The sequence below is a fragment of the Neodiprion pinetum genome, chromosome 6 (genome assembly GCF_021155775.2).
Source record: "Neodiprion pinetum isolate iyNeoPine1 chromosome 6, iyNeoPine1.2, whole genome shotgun sequence".
Taxonomy (NCBI): Eukaryota; Metazoa; Arthropoda; class Insecta; order Hymenoptera; family Diprionidae; genus Neodiprion; species Neodiprion pinetum.
This window is the reverse complement of record NC_060237.1, coordinates 10357455-10373283: the sequence shown is the minus strand read 5'-3', so window position 1 is coordinate 10373283 and position 15829 is coordinate 10357455. Positions and strand designations below refer to the sequence as shown.

General features: G+C 42.5%; 1 long non-coding RNA gene across 2 annotated transcripts in view; it reads right to left on the bottom strand.

Annotated features, from left to right (window-relative positions):
* Positions 1 to 15829, bottom strand: part of LOC124222194 (uncharacterized) — a 69128-nt gene that overhangs the window by 44311 nt on the left and 8988 nt on the right. The window lies entirely within an intron of this gene.

The following is a 15829-nucleotide window of genomic DNA, read 5'->3' as shown; positions in this document are numbered from 1 at the left end:
TTCGAACGGTTCTACAGATTTCTCAGATGTATGGAAATGTCTTTAGACCGTATTCGGAGGGGTAGCCAGGTAATATAAATTCAAATCAACTTCCCTCGTCCCCGTGACCCGGCGCCCTCCCTCCGCCGGCCTGTTTTCTCACACAACAAACTTGGCCTTCCGAGGAGGATGCCACCAACGGTATCCAGGAACTAAGTGCCTAATGAAGACATGTGATCCGCAGGGTCTCGGCTCAGAAACTTACCGCACATTTCTCCCTATAACTGCTAATAAACCAGCCCTCAAACACCGCCCCTCGAGGGTAGAAAGCTCTCGAAGAAATTTCCAAATAGACGTGTCACGCATTTTCTTTAGCAGGAATAGAGAAAAACGGAAACGTGTATGATACGGTCACCCGCATTTGCAAGTGTTCGCTTGGCGAATACGTGCATAAGTCTGTTTGTTTGGGACTCCATCACGCTGTGTATACCTAGAATATATACCTAGTTGTGTCGTGTAGTGAGATTTTGACAAAATTTCAGGGTACATAATTCCGTTAGATTTCCATAATCTTCTAAGGTTGCCCCGCAGGGGGTGGCTGCCGGGGGGCGTACGGAAGTAAGGGCAGAGGGGCGGGATCGACTGGCGAGGGGGGAGTAAACGGGTGAGCCACCCTTATAATATAATAATATGTGCCAGCCAGCAGGTTCGCTTGTAGGACGAACGACGTGGGGAGGAGAAGAGAGGTTAAAAGAGGGTAGATGGGGCTTTGGGCTGATGCAAAATGGCCGCCCACGCTAATGCCCTCTTAATATTTAGGGATCTTATACGTCCTCCCGCCTCCCCTCCCCCTCTCCCTTGAACTGACTACATCCTCCGAAAATCTAGTTTGCTGTAGCCTATGCCATTAAATACGGTTAGATGTTATCAGACCGGATAAACTTATCTAAATTTGTTTCGCGTCTGTGAACGAGATGAGATCCAGCTTCTTTTTATTACTGTCTGAAAACCTTGACCTGTAAAGGGAGTGGGCAATTTTTCATTGTCAGACGCACGATGGTTCGCGGTAAAATTGAATGAAATTTTACTGATCTTTCCAAATTTTTGCTTGGCATCCAGAGAGGTATCAAGATTTGTGGGTGCATATCAAGCAATCGTTGCGTCCTTAATGAGGACCAGACGAAGTAGGAAAGAACGAGCGAAGGTTAATTTGTGTACCGGGTATTTAAAAACCGACAGTTGAGGAACAGAGTGAACCGATCGCGAGTCGCTAAACCGTTCTCGCGATATTAAAAACTGTGCAGCATTAGATGAGAAAATGTGCCTTTTCTTATTTTTGATCCATCTCCGGAGTCTGTTCGCGGAAATATATCAGACGAAGAATGTTAAGAATCGGGGACATAAATTATCCAGCGAAACAATGGAAAAAAAAAACTTCCAAGAGATTGTTTGAAAAATCATCATTTTCGATTTTTATGGAAAGGTACGACTGCATAAACACGATTTATGATTATTCTCATGACGTATTCTGTCATGATAAGCTTAGAGACAGAAAAAAAAAGTTTAAAAAACTGATTCTTATTTTTTGAGAAAATCCTGTAGGAGAAAACAAAATCGATCAGGTCTGCGAATTCAAAATTTTTCGCAACTCAAAACCTTCCTTTATAATCGTGATCGAAGATCGATTTCACCGATCAACGAATACCGACAAACGCGTGAACGCTTCCCCGACTTTCATCCTTCTCTAAAACGGCAATGTAGCCGGTTATACGTAGAATCTAGGAAAGCACGTATCGAAGTCAGATTATCCCAAAGTCTATGGCCCAGCTGGTGTCGCTTTGACGTAAATCGAGGAGTGAGGAGCGCGTTTGTACATCCGAATTCGTTGCTAGTGAAATATCAGCCTAGCTCGACGAGGGGGTGGAGGGTGGGTGAGTTACACGGAGACGAATAAAGCAGACCTGCACCCCGCGCGGATACCAGGGACTGGATCGGCGGCCGCGATGCGTCAAAGTCGAAATTAACCGGGTTTAATACATCTTCGAACGAGGGGGTGGCCGGGGGATGGGTCGGGGGTTCGAGAGCGGGCCGCGGTACCGCCGACTTGAATAGACATGCATCATTTGCTATTCCAGGCGTCTCAAAACGCGAAATTTGAATACTCGGTGCGCGGGTATTAGCGGAGTTCTCCCCGAGTTCGTCGGCAAGGCGGCGGGGGTGGAGGTGGAGGAGGGGGCGGAGGTTCTGGAGATCCAGGAGTACGAGGATGAGGACTGGAACGAGGAGGAAGAGCCGGCGCGCGTGTGAGTCGGAGGACGAATAAAGCTGGGCCGAGAAGGGCGCAGAAGGCGCGGAAGGCGCGGAAGGCGACGAGGGTGGCTGCCTCTGCAGAGTCTAAGGTAGATTATATTATTTCTCCGCCCCCGCCGCCCGCCCCGGCTGAGCAGCCGCCATTTTGTGAATGTTAAATCATTTATTGATCCAAGATGGTGCCCCTCTCCCTCTGGCCTCCACCTCCTCTCTCCGCCGCCCCGCCACCCTCATCCTCCACCTCCTTTTCCTCCATCCAGTAACGCGCCCGGGCTGTGCAGGGAGCCGCGCCGCAGCCGCGAACGTCTGAAAGGGGTTCCAGCTACCCCGGCAATCCTTATTCCACCCCGTGAATTTATACTGGGAGGAAATTCTACGAGAACGAACTGGATTTATGGCCGAAGAGGGGAACCGCCGACCCGCTGCTCGGCTCTCGGGGCCGTCTTAAGGCTCCGCGTCCTCCCCCAATTGGCCACCGGCCCATTATTTCCGACAACCCTCGCCACCCCCGCGCCCCAACTACCTATGCATTAATCCGCGATTCTTAACCCCGGCGTAATCGTACGAGCATTCTTAATCGACGATTTGTACCGACCATTTTGAGTAGAAACTCGTGAAAAATTTTTTTTCTCGTACAATAGCGCACAATAATTTTCGAACGGCTATTAAGGGTTGAGATTAATTAATCAAATTAATTTTGAGATTAAAGTGTGCTTCAAACGTGAAGACAAACCTTTATAATAAAAATTCAGTATCAAACTAATGTTTCTTGTTTTATTTAATATTATTTTCATAATTTTTACAAGCGAAGTATGAAGTATTTGCGACAGTTACATTCGCATAATATTCGCACGATTTTTGCGGATGCGAATGCGAATATTCGTTACATCACTAGCCTTTACCATTTACGAAAAACACTAATTTGATGAATCCCTTTTCGAATTTTTATGATTTTCTGACGGCTGAAAAAATATATCCTTACCTTCGTTTCGTAAAAAGATTTCTTTTTTATTTTATTTCTTTTCTTCGTTCATGAAAACAACATTCAGAGACAATTGTTCAACTCGGAAACGTGATTAAACTGACCAGCGTACTTCTCGTAAACGGGAAGTTTGGATTGCTCAAAAATTGAACTATTTCCATGTCCTATGGTTAATGTAAACGATAACATTAATTACATTTGAATTACTCAGCTCAACCAAAATACGCTATATACCGTTGCTTGGGTATTACTGACGAGAATTGTTGACCCATGTCGTAAATATTCCACCAGATTCTTACTGGCGGAATAATTCTGCGAGAAAAATTGCTTGTGACGCGCTAAGAAATTCAATTCCGAATTTGATAAAACTCGATAGCTCGATTCTACAGAATTGATCCGTTGCTTTACCGAGCAAAGCCATAACGAGAAAAGCTGAAAATCTATTACGGCGAAAAGTTTAAAGTATCTACGTATATAATATTCCAGGACTGAGAAAAAGAAAGTGCAAAAAAAAAGAGTTACGTCGGGTATAGCGGGAAATTAAAAAACAGGCAAAACAATTTTCGTACCAAGCACCCTCGAAATCTATGTTCATATCAACGAAAGCAAAGTAGATATGCACATGTACGTACATACCTATATGGCAAGCGGAGGACGAGGTGGTGGCTGCAGATCCAGGGTTAAAACCGCGTGGAATGAGTGGCTAAGATTGGGAGGTGAAAAAGAAAACCGCAAAAAAATCGGCAAAGAGTAAAGTTGTGAGGGATGAGAGGGAGAGAGGGTGGGCAAAAATTACCCCGAACAATGGAGCCCTTTAATCGAGAACCTCGGCCGAAAATTGGCGCGCAAGCTCGCGCAGCTTTGTACGTATACGTGTAGCGTATACGCGTACGAAAAACGGAATTTTTCGCGCGCAGAATCGTAAAAATTAGGGCTCGGGTAGGGGGGTGGTGGGGGGTGGCGACAGGGGAAGAGGGGGAGGCACAGGGGTGCCGGGTGAAAAATAGGGGCGAGGTCAGTACGCCGCGGGCCGTGGAAAAATTCGCAATATAATTCGGAGAAAAGATATTGGACGGGGTTCGAGATGTTTTTCTCTTTTTTTTGTTTTTTTTTCTATGCTTTTTAATTTCGACTCATTGTCAATATTTGTTGCGTTTTGCGCAAGGTAGTTAATTGTGATCTGGCAATTTATGCCCTCGGGTCAGGAACGGCTCGGTTGTAAATACGTTTTTTACGAGCAATTTTTACCTCAGTCGCAATAATTGACATGGTCGAATCTAATTGAAGATAAACTCTTTGTGTCGACGCGATTGATTAACAATATTGAATACACCGTTTTCAATCAGTTGATTTAAACGATTAGAAAATTGTGCTGTACATTTGTAAGCCTCCTGTTCGATTGAATTTATTCCCGAAATTCATTTGATACGACAAGTTCTACTAACCACATAAATTTGTAGATTAATAAAAAGACTGAAACGAATATATAGATAAGAAATATTATTATTCAGTAACAGTTTTTATTAAATCTCACGATTTGTGCTCCGTTAAAAAATCGTACTAAAACTAAAGAAACAGTTCCTATCTTGTGATTTCGCACGTCATGGTTTCCAAGAAATACGTATTTTACAATTCAGTGTAGTATATATATGCAAGGTGAGTTCGTTAATGGTGAGTTGAATCAATGAAGATGACGGTTCGGTAAGGGTACGAAAAAATGAAGCTATTTCGAAAATATTTGTAGTCGTAGTTACAATAATAACAATAATAAATATGTTATTAGAACAAAATGAAATGAGTAGAGTGAAAAAAATTACGTATACATTAACTTTGATAGAAGTTGGGAAAAAAAAAAAAAATTTATCGGAACGATATATGTCCTTAGAAATACGAATCGGTTTCGTGAGCTTTTTTTTTTTTTTTGTAATTCACTTCTTGTCACCTCTGTTACTTGTTACTCGTTGAAAGTTACTAGTTTTATTATTTTTGTTATTACCATTTTTCACTCAGTAAAATACGTATCCGTTCTAACCGCGTTGCCCCAAGAATTTAGACGCAGTGGCACGTGAGTTTAAATCTGGGTGGTTGCTGAAATTTCTGGCATAGATACAACCCTCAGCCCTCGCAGCATTCCAACTACCACTGTATGTAGTGCCCAACGGCCGGACAGCAAAATGTAATGTAATAACTATAACATTCTAAACTCGATGCAGCTCAGCTGAGAAAAGCGGCTAAAGTTTAAGCAAAAAAAAAAAAATTTAACTGCGTTCCACATCCGATAACGATTCTCGATACCAATTATGCAAAATAATGATCACGATACTCGATGATGAAAAACTTACAATAAACTAATCAAATTTTATTTTTTTTATTTTTACAATATCACGCGAAGCTCGTAGAAAATGCTTTTTTCGTGAACCATTTCGTTGCAGATTTATTTGATAAATACGTATTTAATATAATACTTGAGCGGTGAAACGAAATTTCTACGTGATCGTATCCGAATACATCGCCAAGGTTTGAACGGAACACGCAGCGCATAGATCCAACGCGAATGTTATCCAAGCCGTATAAAATACACCATTCCAGTTTGAGACCATCTCAGACGAAGGGTGCGCCATACTTTCAAGGCCCCACCCTCCGGGAGTTTTCGGGGGGTTGGAGCGAGGGCGAGGGGTTGGTTGCCAGCGAACTATGGCCAGAGATGAGAAGAGTAGAGAGCAGAGAGAATAGAATAGAATAGAATAGGGGCGACGCCATCTTGAATTAGCCACGCTTAGAAAGTAGGGGATGCAGGGGGAGGGGGTCGGGGTTGAAATTTTTATGAGGGCAGTTTTCGCGGCAATGGTTGCCGGTGGGGACCTCGTTAAGTTTTCCTAATTTGTTCAATTATTTCCAGACACCGGAGGCTCGTAATTTTCAACCAACCGGTATACACAACGCGCACGAATATTGTTCCCGGTTTACCGCGTGTGTACGTCAAAGATTAAAATATTCCGTAGAACGAGGCTAGCCATTCCCGTATATCTGCAGCCCCTAATTCCCCTTTAAACTGACAGGGTTGTTTCGCTGCACGACTGAAACTAGGCGCCACCCTTCGTGAATTAAAAACCATATTTTAAAAATTCACGAGTATCCAGAAAACTGCAACCGTAAACCAAGAAATTATTTCGAAAGCTTCGGAATATTTCATTCGTTGAAAAAATTAACGGGAACGCAACGAAAAAACGAGACAATTTACAATTTTTCCAGAGAATACAGGCATTTCATTCGCTCAGCGAATGATATAATTATTCAGAACAGAGCTTTCATCGACGAATCAACCAGCCCCGCTATTTTTCGAAGAGAACTATCTTGCCATTGTCCGCCTCGCTGTACCGACCAGCTCGGTTTTGGTTCAGCAACCCTCCGTCAGAGGCGTTTCACCAAAGTTCTAACTCCGGTCGGTAAGGTAGAGAACCGGGATATCGTGGCTCAATTTAAACGGCATCGATGCAGAGGTACTCAAGGCACTGGTAGACCCGAATGGAAAGTAAAATACAGCAGCTTCATTAGCGGAGATTTGACACGTGCTGCGGTAGCTTTTGTGATATGGCGTCGTTTCCCACAAATTTCGGCTGATTTGATTTCTAATTTGTTATGAAAGTAGAAAGGATCAACGGACACGTGGAACTCAGTGACGCGCGTGGTTCGCACACAGATGCGTTTTACAACTTTAACGGCAATTTTTTTCTCGTGTGCAGCAAAGCTATGATAGCACAACTCGCTGCGTTCAGGGTGCAGGGTGTATAATGTACTCGTAAATTTTTCTACACGAACATGCAGCAATTTCGCAGTGCATTGTAAATTTTGCAACGCTAAGCAGGGTAGATCTTGGGGAAAAATCTATTGCCCAGCTTAGGAGCGGACTTCTACTAATTGCCCATCCCCCTCCCAGCTCTCCGCCGCGATTCCTCTCCTCTCCTCTCCTCCCCTTGCCAGCCAGTCGTCTAGTTATCTTCGGTGCAACAAAAGCGGTCAGAATAATTCTTGCTCTTATATTCTTAGATGTATGATAACTGAACCGAGCACGTAAGAATCGTTCCGTTTCGCAAATAAGGAGAGGTTCGAACTGTGCGCGTTGCGTGGCAAGCGACAGGAGGGGTTGAAAAATGAATTAACGCTGTACAGCCGGGGATGGTGGGAAAGGGATTGATAATTTATCAAACTTACGGAGCGAAGTGATAATAGCCCATCGCTCGGGCATATAACTTTTTCCTTTTTAACTTTTAAATAGTTTCAGACAAGTTTTAATTAGGAAATTCATCCGATCCCCCCGGTCCCCCTGCACTCCTCTCATCCACACCGACACCGAACATCGTTTCTCGTCGCCGTTTTATACCCTGCCCAAAAACAATACACCCGTTATTTTCTATCTATATTCTACACATGCACGAAAATCAGAGGAACTAACCAGCCGACGATTCGACAGATTGTAACTAATATCGGTCAACGATCAAAGGTATTCCGATTGCGTTGTGCGGAAAGAGAGCATTGAAAAAAAAAAAAAAAAAAAAAAATAAAGACACAATGACCAAGAAAAAGAGAAGGTGTAAATTTCGGTTTGCCGGGCAAGGGAAGGCATCGATCGCAGGCGTATACTTTTTGCCTTTCCCGGGCGTTTTGATATGCCACCCGACTTCGCTCCTCGCCCCTCGCCGCCCTCCTTCTTATTCTCCACCGCTCCTCGCAGCCTTCCCCGACTCTTTATTCTTATCTCAAATACTTCGAGCAGGGTGCTTTTACCCCCCCCCCCCCCCCCCCCCCCCCCCCCCCCCCCCCGACGCAGCCCTCTCCTGGCGGCTGCCGGCCTCGCGCGCCCCTCCGCCCCTCCACCCCTTTGCCGCTTGGAAAAGGAGATGAATAAAAAGGGAGGAAAAACTGGGCAAAGAGGGGAAGAATTTCCAAGAAAGCCAAGAAGAAGGAGTCGCGAGGTGATGGTGATGGTGGCTGTTGGGGGGGGGGGATCGGAATCGGGGATGGGGATGGGGAGGATTTTAGGGGCTGATCTCACCGCGACGTCCCGTGGGGACTCTCTTCTTACGACGAGCCCACCCCTTTTTTTTACGGGACTCGCTCCGCGGGCACACGACCTGTACACATCCCTACTTTTTATGATACGATATACAGGGTATAAAAACCCGACTCCCCGGCACCTTTTTCGCTCAGACCGCCCTATCTTGCCCACCCCACGTTTCGGGCCCCCACACCCGAGGACATATCCACGACCGTGAAACCGCGGAGTTTTTAGCGTTTCACACGCGAACCTCCATTACGCGATCCACGCGTAAAATATGCCTTCCAAACATTGAAAGAAGAAAAAAGAAGTACCGTGGACCAATATCCGATTGTGAAGGACCGAGAATACAAGTGAACCTCCTTTTGTGCCATCGTTACGATCCGTGAAAAATTTGATACGTAGATTCGTATATTTTCTATACCCATGATTAACGATGTAAAATTAATTTATACAACAAATTGTGTCAAAATTGTAACTCTGTTCGTATGTAGACAGTAATTAAGTATCATTTTCAGCTCTTCGTTCATCGTTATAGGATGAAATGAAAACGACGTCTCTTTATCGGAGTAAAGTCGTACTACCAACCGTAGAGAAGCCGAAATTTTTATCGTTATAAGATGTAGAATGCATGTATAATAGAGACGTAATTACTAAAACAAATTTTATTTACAGCCCTTGTGCAATATACGCGACACCCCGGTGTAGGAAAAAGGAAAGCTCAGGATAAAAGTTTTCTTCTTTAACGTTTTCATCTCATCTGGCATATTTTCTTCATATCTTCGTTAATACTGCAGTGAAACGTATACAATCGATCGGTACAATCTCTTGATCCTATAAATATGTAACTAATTCTCAGACTCAAACGTTGTCGATGAAACGAATGCTGATGAATCGAGAAAGAGCGTGGCAAATGAAAATTTTAAACAGGTTAATACAAGGTTTCACCGATGAAAACATGTTATTTTATATTGCAGAGAAATAACGGACTGTGCATTAGAATTACCGACCTGGGTGAACGTATAAAATTATACAATTTCATATCGACTCATTAATAATAAATAACAAAACGATTAGTAAAATATCATTAATAACCGTTTGTTTTCTCATTTCGTGCCAATTTTCCCCGACGTCAGTTTCTTTCGGCTCGCCCATATCGCGTAAGCCTTCACACTTTAAGCGCCCAAAACAAGCGATTAAACCTCTCAAGCTTCCTATTTCCTTCTCCCTCTCTCCCATTTTCGCGTCATTTCTCGCCGTCTCTTTCGCCCTCTCGCTTCTCTTATATCCATTCGAATATCCTTCCGCGTCCAAAAATGTCCAATTAATTTTGACCGACACGGTGAGGCGGTCCGGGGGTGGAGGGAGCGGCGGGGCGTTATCGATCAGCCTTCAATATATATATCCATAAATATTCAAACTAAATTCAAATTGACGCAATTACAACCGATGAATAAAATTTCCGTCACCGCAAAGTGGGTTTGGCGGTACCACGGTTAGAGTCGGCTGCGGGGGGGTGGGGGTGGGTGGAAAAGTGGGCAAAAGAGGCACGAGGCGGGGGTCACCGTCTGCGTTCTCTTTTGTCTTGGCTTTTGTGCGGCGCCATCTTGAAAAATAAAAGACACTCGGGGGTGGCTTTGGACTGCAGAAAGGAGGCCGAGAAAGCCCTGGACGGAGAGAACCGGGGGTGAAATGGCTGGCGCGGCTTTGCTGCCGTCTCGAATTCGTTTATTTTTATGTTAATGTTAATCTGCACTCTGGCGAAGCGACGCCGCTGCTGGCTTTTTCTTCTTTTCGGTCTCAAAACAGCTCCGGAATTCTTCCGATGGAAAGCTGCGTCGACCGTTCGAAGACGCGGTTTGGACACCCCTGGCCAAATAGGGTCCGGAACGGGTCGAGATTCGAAAAAATGTTGACCAAGGGGTGGCCGAACCCTTGGAGGACAAACCTGTTTGCCTGCCGAAACGAAAATTCAACCCTTAGAGCCCCTTCATTCCGACGCTACGTCCCATCTGCATCCCCCTTCCCCCTAGAGCGTGTATGTATCTATATATGTCTATTCTACTCGAGGTGAGTATACGTGTAATATAAGATTTCGGATGTAGGTAGCTACAATTACTTATTATTAGCTACAATATACCATTTGGTGAACCAAAAGGTATGCTTCATCAGCCACGTGTGGGCGAATATCCGAGGAAAGACGAACCTACGGTCAAAGCCAATTATCTATGAAACAACGATGTTCGAAAAAAATACAAATGAAACTTATTTTTTAACGAGAAAAAGAGGAGGTAGAATTTCAAGAACTTTCGAGGTTATCAATGAGCTCGCCTGAAGAGATCTTAATGGCATATCGGGTAAAAAATATATTGCAGGAAAGCAAGGCGTGTGAGAGAGTAATAATTATATTAACCAAAATTCTTTAGAAAAAAAAGCTCGACCCACAATGACAATTCTGCAGAACTAACACGGCCGTTTCCAAACTCGGAACAAACATTTCTCAAGAATGTCGTGAAAAATTTTTCTGCTTTTTCAACATTATAAAACTTACGCATATACCACGTGAAAGTCTAGAACTTGTGAAATTGAAACTCGTAAGTTAAATAATAAACATCGTACAACATTCTACATCACTCGATACCCCTGAAACTGCACCACCTCCATCTCGATCGCGCGTAGCGATGGTCCAGGCGAAGCCTCGCGGTGAGGAGACGCAAAAGGAGAGGCACAAAGAGGGGCGAGTTATTATTCCGCAAAGAGAAGAAACAATCATCCAATATGGCGGACGAGCAGAGCTCGGAGTTTGGTTCGGAGAAACGCGGGGCGCAGCGTTAAAAACAAAAGCGTTTAAATTTATGGTACAATTAAAAACTCGTCTTTATTATTTTCCTGCCACCCCCTCCCGCCCCCTTCACCCTTCCGCCTACAACCAACCCGGTGCCGTGGTGTAGCTAGATCTTCTTTTGTTTCGCCTTCGAGCCTTGCCTTATGACGTCATAACTTATCTCGACCGAGCATTGTCCCCTGGAAAACAATGTTGGTAAATCAGATTTTATTGTTACTTGGGCGCGGACTGCTGCTATATACGAAGTATTTAGATGCGAGCTGCTTTCTTTGTATCAGCTTCGTACCCGTTTCAGAGAGACTCTTCGGTACGTTTCGTGCCTCAACTGGCCAGCCAACCTGGACTCAAAGAGGTTGGATGGCCAAAAGTCGATATTCTTCTGTTAATCTTACACCGAGCATTTAAGTTAGTTGAATTAACTTAATAAAAAAATTAAACCTCGTAGATTCGTTCGATTTCACCATATCGAATTACTTGTTCTGCTTCTCTGGTAATAATAATCTCATGATAAAATTGCTAAAAAGTATCGATGTTCGGTCAACAAATTTTCTTATTTTTATGACAAATTCCGTAGATTAAACGTGTTGTATTTTTTCGGTTATTTGTTTTTTTTTTTTTTGTTTGTTTTGGTCTCAAGGAGTTACTAGCCGTACTTAACGCTGAAATGCAAATAAAGATAGTGAAGGAGAAAATTGTGGTGATATAAACGTACTGTAGGACTAGACGAAAGTGTGTATATATATATATATATATACGTTTACATCGTTATTTTTTTACATTGTACACAGTACATGGTACATAGTATACAACACACCGATGAAAATTCTTTTCAATAATTTTTGTAATATCAAAGCCTCAGCTTATATATTATACCTTAATTAGCGACACGCTGAAGGAGAGGAAATTAGCATTTACATGAAAAAATTAACCAACTCAAATTAATTTCTAAGCCGGCACAAGCTTGGAGCTGCTGTGAATTTTAATAACTTTGCGCAGTCTATTTGACTTCTCTTTTTCTCCGTTCATTTCTTTATTTTTTTTCTTTTTAATATCTTTTTTTGTTTTGTTTTACTTTTTGACCCCTCCAGTTTATATCGTACAAGGTGGGGTGAAAAACACTTTTCCACCCTTAATTTCTTACTTTGCGTACAGGCAAAACACGCAAGTCGAGGGATGGAGAAAGAAAATTGCTGCGGTGTAGAAGGAAAAGTATGGAATGAAAAATTCGATAACAAGGTGAGTGAGGAATTAAAAATTTTATAACTAGTTAGATACGTAGGGCGATGTTGTTTACGTTCGCTCGCAGCAAATTGGAGAGAAAAAAATACCGGGTGTTTGTTAAAATTTGAAAAAAATATGTTAGTTTTCCTTCCCATCGCCGTCGACCGAATGGTCAGTATATGTAACAAGAATGGCTGATGACGAATGAAAATCGATAATTTCAATACGAGAAGTCTGTTTAAATAAGATGCATTAATTATTGATCTTAGGTTAATTTTTCTCTCTATGTACGAGCTGCTATTAAATTCAATCGACTCGATTATACCTAATTCGTATACGATAGAAAACTTTCGACGGTATCGATAACTGCGACTGTTAACGAATGGTCAGTGAATATTTATGTCCCCGTAAAACCAAACGATCATTCGGTGCATCGCGCCGTATCAAAATCATGCCAACTGTCTAATAATTGGGTGAATAGACAATATGTGTGTTATGTAAAATATACACAATTGTCGGGCCGTTGGAGGAGTCTGGATGGGCGGTGCGTACTAGGGCAGAAATGCTCGTCGGTCGCGGACAGCTGCTTGAAACTGCCCGGATGGATAATAAAAGGGAAGGGAAAAAAAAAATGAAATAAACCCTTTTCGGGGTGGTCAGATAATTTGCATACCAGTTTGACCGGCCGTGATCGCTGTCCGTATGACCACGGGACATTAAAGCTACGGTTACGCCTGTACCGCGTCCCCTGAACATTTATACACACCGCTTCTAGAGCGGTAGAAGCTTTCCTACACGCGGGGTGTCCGTAACGTGTTTGTAGTTCGTGACCGAAGTCAGTCGCAGAAGCATCTCGATCGAGGACATTTGGCTGCAGAGATTTTGGTCAAGACAAATCGCTGGTGTCATGCTTTGGAGAAGGCGTCGCGTGCCGGTTGAAAAGGTGAATTAAAAAGGATGTAAGTTGGCATCTTTTTCAAAATAAAATTCCGCAAACGAATTCAAGGGATAAATAACTATGCGGTGAAAGAAAAATAGGTTTTCGCCGGGTTTGTTATTTTTTGACACAGGCACTTGTACAGACTTTTTTTAATTCTCCTCTACAATTACTCAGGAAAAGAGACGAGCTTCCCAGCCACATCTTTGAAAACGATTTTTGGTGAGATTGGTACAAGTCTTACAATTGTCGTATGGGTTATTTAGAACGTAGACGATAACAAAAGTCAAATATCGTGCAGAGAGACTTTAAACAGATCATTGGTGTTGAGGGTGTACAGTAGAAATTTGCTAAACGTGAAATTGACGTTCGGTATTTTCATCGTGTAGAAAGATAGACGTAAATTTTGCGAGGTTACGGGTTTGTAGAATTCGGAAGAAAACGAAGGAGGGTCAACGTAATCGAAAGTGACCTGGTACCACGATTCGAGAAGCTCTGAGGTACTTGGATTGCCGAATTCTCAGCATCTTAACTTAGCGTTTTCGATTTCATAGCTATAATAGTCAGAATCTGGCAACTCGATACAATTATATGTTCCGTCGAAGTAGAAGGCTTACCAATATCAATTTCCTAAGTTGCCAGCATTCTTTTTCTTTTTATCATAAGAATAGGTGAGTGTAAAATATTAACGCTTCAGCACGCCTAATTATTTTTGTAACACAATCCAGAGAGAATGTGTAATTTGATGTTCACCTATGAAAGAGAAAAAGGACTGGTCAGAGTTCGCGAACGAAAATTTTCAGATTTGATGAATAAATATCTTTTCTTTTTATTTGCAGCACCGCTTTGTGGCATTTTCGATTCGAATCCGTTGTGACAAAATAAGACAATGCGGCAACACGCTTTGAGGTGAACTTTGGGAGAGTAAACGAGTACCGCCTGCCTTACCTCCGTTTGAACTCTGGATTTGTAACTTGAAAGTTGACATTTCCGTGAAAAGTTTTCAACACCGGGTAGGTGAGACGACGTCTACGTACATCTACTTATTTTAATACACAAAACCAAGCGAACGCGCCTGTCCAAACGCAATAAAAAACAGGGCCGCGCCGCATCTCGTCTTCGCGAAAACAAGAACAATTAAGTCGCGATATTTCCCTACATACATTTCGCATTATCCCCCTCCCCTTGTCACCCCCGCACCACCGCGCGCTTGTTTCTCGGCCTCACTTATTATACGCATTTCTACGTCTACTCCGACGTTCTACCCTCTTGACGCAACGAAAACATCTAGAGTACATCTTTTCGCTATATTTTGTGCCAAAAACTTGACTCTAACCACAGCCCGCTCGCTCGGAAAGATGGTTTTCAGAATCTCTTCCTATCTTCTCAAAAAGCGTGACAGACGAAAATATAAACTTGACTCAAGTTAAAAATGGTCAATCCTTGATTAATTGAACTGGGAGGAAGAAATGACATGATCTAGGAATGGATCATCATCTCTACTTACGATTTAATTATGATTCGTTCCGTTGATGATGGTAAAAAGTATTACGAAGAAACTAAGTTTACGATTTTTGTAGAGTCATGACGTCAAGCTGATAAAATGAACTTACCATAGAAATACCAAATATGATACAAAACACAATTTAATATTGTTGGAAATAAGAGAAATTCAATAATTTCTAATTTCATTATTAATGTTTAATATTCAGGTGTAACATATAATACGCAATTCAGCGGTTCTAATAACGAGTACGAACATGCTGTGGAATCATGTAATCCGCGCGACGCGACATAAGGATAAAATGATCACTTAGTGAACTTGGAAAATAGTTTCGAGTTAATCGTTCTTAACTGTAGACTGAGGCGGTAGCAAACCGTTCCAAAAACTAACCTTGCTCAACGCAAGTTTCTCAAGTCACAAAGTTGCGATTCAAGATGCTTTCTGGTGGAAATGGTGAGTGTATAAAGTTTTTACCCGCCATACGAGTACCTAATTTTTAGGGTAATCTCATTTACTCCGCGACGTTTCATTTTGGGAAAATTCTCACATTCAAAGCATTTGGGCATCTGTCCACGAGGAAATAACACAACGGAATATTTGACGATATATAGGTGTAATTAAAACGTTGCGAGCTGACGGGAATATGATTATGACGTTGCGTTCGATTTAATTTCACTAATTCCTACAACGCGACTATTCAATTACCCAATCGTTCTATACAACTGTCGATATTAATTAACCGCGATGAAATTCTAACAGCTGAATATAATACCAATCTACACAGCTCCATCATTTCGCAAAATATCCAGAAATCAGATTATTCAACATTATACGCTGTACGATTGTAAAAAAAAAAAAAAAAAATACAGACAACTCGTGTGCTGATCGTATTTCCGCTGGCTAATTTCTTTCATTCAAATTCGTCAAGAAACGAGTTTATCTCAAACCGTTGCGCTCTTTCGGCAGTATCTGTAAGAGGGATGCGAATGCGCGAG